The following is a 6573-nucleotide window of genomic DNA, read 5'->3' as shown; positions in this document are numbered from 1 at the left end:
GGTTCTAAACTGCGTTTAAAGAATTAACCCATTTTGCCCCTCACTGGTCTAAACCACAGGGTGCCAAGCAGACGCTAATTGCTTTCTTCTGGTGGGGTTCCAGACAGCTCCTAGGAAGGAAGGAGCGCACATTCCTGGCACCAATTGGCCAATTCAATTTACTTCAACGGCATTAGCCTCTGTCAGAATATTCATGAGCAGGGGAATGAGGACCCGCGGTACAGGCAGGCGGCAGCCACTCGGGCTAAAGAAGGCGCGAGGGAGGGGAAGCGGACCGCGCGCCGTGCTCTGGGGACGGTGACCGCGACGAGCGGCTCTTCTCCTCGGCCGGGCGGAGCGCAGGGGACCGCGGAAGGGCGGGGCAGTGCATCGGCAGGGTTGGCGCGCCTGGCATCGCAGCTCAACTCCTGGCGACCGCGCGGAGACTTTGAGAAAGATCCGAAGGCAGAAAAGCTGTGACACTTTTGACGGAGGGGGTAGGGGGGTGGGGGGGGGCGGGGGCAGCTCCGAGAGCGGGGACGAAGGGACCCAGCGGGACACGGCTGCCTGCTGGGGGAGGCAGCGATGTGAGCCGGACGTCTGCCCCGGAGGAGTCTGGACCGAACGTCCCCGGAGAGTCGCGGGCCTGCCAGGTAAAGGGGAGATCTCGGGTGGGGCCCCGCGCGTTTGTCCCTGGGCTCCGAGCGCAGGGCTGCGCAGGGCGCCGGAGCCCGTTCCCCCGGGAAGCCGCCCCGGGCGCCGCGCGCGGTCCGGCTCCGCGCCGCTCTCTGCCCGCAACTACCCGCCGCCGCGGCCAGCTTGCGAGCGGGTCTGAGTTGGACTTGCTCGTACTCTGGGGGGAAGGGGATGTGAAGGAGCTGCCTGGGCTGGGGAGCCGTTCTCTGAAAGCTAGAGCGCAGTGGAGCAGCCTGAGGGCGCGGCGCGCGAGCAGCCGCAGCTGAGCGCCCGGGTGACGGGGACCGGAGACCCAGGAGCGCGGCTCTCTGGGGCTCTTGACCCAGCCTTCGCCCTCGCTTGCCCCGGGGCGGCTGCGCCTCTCTCCAGCAGCGGGTGGGAGAGGGCTGGCCGCGTCCCCGGCTCCAGGATGCGCGCCGGGGACGGGGACCAGAGACCTAGGCTCCAGGGAGGATCGGGCGCCCCCGGGGCTGGTCCCAGTCCGCACCCACGCCCGAGTTCGTCCGTGGGAGGAGAACGTGGTGGTGACTCCTCGCGTCCCCGCCACCTGCCGGACATCGCCAACTCCTCGGATTTCCTGTCTCCGGGCCCTGACACTCCCAGGGAAAGCTCTGAATTGCGCGCGAGTTGTTTGGGCTTTGCTCCTTGTAGTTGCTGTGGAGGGAGAGTCGGGGGTGAGGGGGCGGCGAGGGGTCAGATGGGGTGAAAGTTGCAGATTTGTAGAGGAAACGCTCTCGCGGAGCTGCAACGTGCCCTTAGCAACAGGGAGAGACTGTGGGCTGGACTTACGCCGAAGCAAAAGCCTCTGCCTGGCTATCCACCTCGCGGCGGGGGGTGTGGGGGGGTGGGGGGTGGAAGCTGGAACCTGGAGGGCAGCCCGGAGGCAGCGCCAGAGCTGGTTTTTTTTCTGCTAAGACCAGGCAGAGAGTCAAAGGGCTAGCAGCAGAGCGTTGGGGGGTTGGTCACCTAGTAGATTCGGAGTGTACCGTGCCATTATTATTGCCCTTATTATTACTATTATTAATGCTGTTGTTACTGGCACGAATACCAGGAAGGATTTTTTTCTTCTGATTGTTATAGGTCGCCTGGAAACTAAGTCTGCCCCTCCCCCCCAAAAATGTCCCTTGACCCCACTCTAATCTCTGATGCTCCTCTCCACCAAGGAAAATTACTCCTCAGAGCTGTGGCGGAGCCAGGGACCCAGCTAAGGAATTGGATCTACCTAAGAACAACAGAAACAAAAAGTCGCAACTTCACAATGTGCTTGCACCAACGCTAAAGATGAATGTTATATTTCTATGGGCTCACCTTCCTCAGCCTCATCTGGCTCCGGAACGGTGGAGGTATTGCCAGTTTCGAACCTATACTTGACCCAGCTTTTTCTTTTCATTTATTTATACAATCTGGAAATTCATTTTTCTCTTGTCGTGACCCTCGCAATCCCACTGGGCATGTTACCTGGCAGGGGCAGACTCCAGTTCCCAACACCCGAGGCAGCCACAAGGGCACCTGCGGTCACCTCCTCTTGGCTTGGCCCTGGTCAGAGCTGCTCCAGGGTGCAGGCTTGGCCAGCTGATGACGCAGAAAACAGGGCAAGAGTGTGGGAGAACAGTGTGTCAGAGTTAAGCCAAGTACAGGAGATGAGGTCAAGCCTCCTTGCTGGCCACATCCCTTCCTGCCAGAGAAAAGAGAGAGACAAATGAAGAGCAAATGGGAAGTAGTTTAAATTGGAACCAAGCTCTCAGAGTCTACTTTCGGCTGTTGCCATTGACTTTGGTATGACCTTTTCTTGCCAGTGCTTCTGATTTTCCCTATTTGCCAATGCACGAGCAGCCGTGCCTTTCTAATAGGACAGTTGTGGGGGTGAGATGATTTAATTGTGTATCCCAAAAATGCTTTGAGCATCCTGGGAAAGGACAGTCTATAAAATATTCAATTTTAATGTTTTGTGGAAAGTTTGCTAAACTGCAGGTTACGGAGATACATTTTTAGCATGTGTGCCATGTGGCAGTGTAAAATTAAAATAGAAAAGGAAAGTACAAACATAAAAATGACAGCATTCTTGACTTTCTTGTGCATACTTGTAGAAAAATTATCTTTCATTTGCGGAAAGTTGCCCGGGAATTTAATCAGTGTTTATACTACTGAAACGCCCCCTTCTACCTTTCTCCCCAGTAAAATTTTATGACCCAGTTCTCACAGGAAAGGCAATGGGAATGTAGGAAGTGCTGGGGGCTGAGAGGCAGGATGGAAGGGTTGTTAGGGGAACCATCACATAGGATTTGGAGACTGGAATGGGAAGAAAGATGCTATCATCCTTGCAGAGCAGGGAAATGTTCTGGAAAAAAACAGTTGAGCAGTATAGGGCAATAGACCCAGCACCGGCTGTTGTCTGCCCTCTATTTCAGGACTAGAACTTGATCAGATGTTCCAAAGAGGGCTAACCAAGGTGTTTTGCCCTCCTCCCTTTGGTAAAGGTATTGCCTTGCTCTTATCCTTCGATGGCTGTTAAATTCTCTCTCCCTGCCTGTACAGTGCAATAGTTTCCCTTGCCTTTTCAAAAAGATTCAGATGTACTCTCTTAGTCCCTTATATATTTGTAAATATTCCCCAAGGTCTGAAGCTTCTCAGAGACGTGCAGCTGTTAGCAAATTTAAGTACATAGCTGGAAGTAATCAAGAGAGCCACTGAAAAGTGGGTATGTTTTCCCCTGGTGGAGAAGTTATTGAATGCCTTTTGAGCTAGAAAATTAGCAGTTTAGAAAAGCAGGAGGGATTTCCTTGACTTCCCTCTACTCATAAACCAGCAGTTGTATTTTTCTTTCCCTCATAGTAGTGAGCACTGTTTGGTTAAGCATTTTCTACAGTTTGGGACTTAAAATGGGGTTCTGCCTGATGGTGTTCTATGGAGAGAGGAAAAATGTAAAGAGATACGGAAGGAAGAGCTGCAGTAGCTAGAACATAAATCAGCCAGAATATATGGGGGGATGATGAGAATAGGTCTTTTCAACCTTAAAAAAATGTCCACTTTGGAAGAAAAAGAAGTCTGATTATTGGCAACCAAGGCTGAAACCAAGGCAGCTGATGCCGAGAGGAGCCAAAGGGCAGTTCTTCTTAGTTTAGAAACAGCAAGACAGCCTCTGCCAAAGATTGCTGTAAACACAGAATAAAGATTTCATTGTGGGCTGGTGTGACTAGAATAATTAGACAGTTAATTGTTCATTCTGATCTGGTTGTGTTGTAATCAGTAGGACAGAGCAGCGAAAATAAGAGCAAGGGAGAAATGGAAAAGTAACACATCACTTTTATCTTCACTTATTTTACTCTGATGGTATTTAGGAAAATCCTGACTAGTTTTATTTTTTTTTTTTAAGTATATTCATATCCACAGAACACTGAGAACGCTGGCGATCTAAGATCCCTTGCTGCCATTTTTCCCACTCCAGGTTCTACTCTGGTTATGGACAAAATTTCTCATCTTCTAAAATCAGCATGGGAAACTACAATGGGAATGAGTGCATTAGGTAACTCCAGTGTTAATTAATAGATTTATTATGTGCAAACCTTAGTGTCAGCTCAATCAAAATATATGCAAATAGCACTAGATTTTTGTGCTTCTCCAACACTTTTTTCATAGACATATAAAGTTTAAGAAGTAAATATTCCATTTTTGATGTTTAATTATATTCTATTGTGAAATAAATTGCGTAGTGATTAATCTTTCACATTTAATTGAAGAAACAGCCTCCTCTGTATTTTCATACTAATTTAGAGACAAAAGAAAATGTATTTTAAGTGATAAAGGCTGAGCATCTACAGTTATTACAGGCAGTAGACTGTGACTTACTGTTATTTACTAAAAGATGGCACTGTCATAAATCCCTTCTGAAATGACTTCTACAATGAAGAAATGAGCAAGGGAATAGAGAGCATTAAGTACCTGGTGTCTGGGGTGGAGGAAAGGAAGAACCATGTATTCATTAAGTTCAAACCCTCCCTGAATCCCAATATTGACATAGAATATGGAGCAAATTCTCTTTATTTGAATTTTAAAAAGGAACATTTTTAAGTGTCGACATTAAGTATAATTGTTCTGGGAATAAACGCACTATGTTACAAAGAAAGCATAATAAATTACATAAGGTCATAAAGTCTCAATAGAGAGAAATACTTAGTTTCTCCAAGATATATTCATTTTGTCTCAGTTTAAGAGGTACAAAACTGTCCTTACTAACCTTTAGTTTCTTTTATCCATCATGAATCAAAAGAGATTGCAAAGGAAGAAAACTTACTGAAATGTTAAAAAAGCATAAGTGGTACAAAATTACGGAACTATCGAGTTTTCCGAAGACAAAATTCTACTTTACAAAATGCACTGTCTACAGCAATTAAAAATAGAAAATCATATTGCCACATTAAATTATGGAAACAATCCATTTTAAAGAGAAATTTAGCCTTTTCTCATTTAATTTGCTATTCATGGTTTGCTAAATAGATTTTCAGAATAAACTGCCAATCTCCTGCTAACCAGGACTGTCTAGTTAAGAATATTCCTAATTACATATGGATTAACTTAATTTTAGAACCCTAAGAATATTCAAATCAAAGCATCACTCAAGTGCAGTGCAAAACAGATATGGTCCAATTTGCCTCAAGGTATATATAATTTTTTTTTAAGTTTAAGGAATCATAAAAGAACAAACATTTGGTGTGGGAGTACATCAATGAATAACTACAATAAAAGAGTAAGGGAAGCTATAAACTGTTAGATCTTTTAAATATATGCAAAGTAAAGTTATAGCAATACAGCTTATTTCTTCTTCCAAAGCAGTAAGGGCTGGTCATGCAAATACCATGCAAAGTTCAAATGTCAAAGACACACACAGCATTGCCTGAAATGGGAGTATTTTTGCTATTTATAAGAATGTTTGACAATCTGATCAAAAGTTTAAAATTTATTCCAACAAATGCCATGACCACGTTAAGAGTAAAGAGGTATCTTATATGGAAGAGATATTTCTTTATAGTTCCATAGTTCCTAGCTGGAATCTTACACATAGTAGATTCTCATTAAATATCTATTGATTTCATTTTTTATAAGGAAAATAAAATTGAATTAATGGAATTTCCAAGATAGATGAATTTATAATATGTCAAATAGTTGAATGATCTTTGTTGCTTCAAATTCTTTCTCTAAACTGGCAAGATATGCCTGTGACCAGTAGTCATAATTACTGGCAATATTCTGGTCTGGGTATGAGGGAGGTAAAAAAAGAGGAAAAACTTAAAGGCTTTCCTCTTCTCTAGTTTCACCTAGCCACTAAGTATGTTTATGTATATACCTAAGTTGATAAAAATGCACAGTATCTCTTCATAGCAAAGATGGCACTCCACCAAATGGTTATTATTTTCAAGAAGCCGTCACACAGATTCCACCTTTGAAGTACTATTAGACCTATTATGACTAAAAGGCTGCTATGGCAACTAATTAAAGGGTAATTAATAAAATAATAATTTCATTCCAAGGCAATGGCTACCTCTGGTTGTCATAGAAGTTTGTTTGACATACGGCCAAATGGTCAAGCCCAACCATGCAACTGCAGCAGTGTTCAACCTCCCGCGGGAGGACAGAAACCTACAATGAAATTACTTCTGCCCAATATACTTACATTTATCTGCCCCTGCACCTGATTTATAACTAAAACAAGCTATGTTGACCTTCCACCAAAATGAAAAACAGGTGCCCATAAGGAACTGAAATGTCTATAGGTAAATCATCAGACTGTTTTCTTTTTCTTTTAGGTCTGACCTTAGTTGAAAGAACAAGATGGTCTTAGTGTTTTCCTAGAGAACAGAACACAGTGTGGTATGTTGGCATAATTGGAAGCTAACAGTCAAG

At 45.1% G+C, this 6573-nt stretch overlaps 1 protein-coding gene across 2 annotated transcripts in view; it reads left to right on the top strand.

Annotated features, from left to right (window-relative positions):
• Positions 1 to 506: 506 nt before the first annotated feature.
• The window catches only part of CDH20 (cadherin 20), a 215120-nt gene continuing 209053 nt past the window's right edge, over positions 507 to 6573 (top strand). For both annotated transcript variants that reach the window (XR_007471696.1, XM_004268060.3), the window contains exon 1: positions 507 to 632. The gene's annotated coding sequence lies outside the window, so the exon portion shown is untranslated. The remainder of the gene's footprint in view (positions 633 to 6573) is intronic.

The sequence above is a fragment of the Orcinus orca genome, chromosome 15 (genome assembly GCF_937001465.1).
Source record: "Orcinus orca chromosome 15, mOrcOrc1.1, whole genome shotgun sequence".
NCBI classification, from domain to species: domain Eukaryota; kingdom Metazoa; phylum Chordata; class Mammalia; order Artiodactyla; family Delphinidae; genus Orcinus; species Orcinus orca.
The sequence above is the reverse complement of the archived record's forward strand: the minus strand, read 5'-3'. Positions and strand labels throughout refer to the sequence as shown.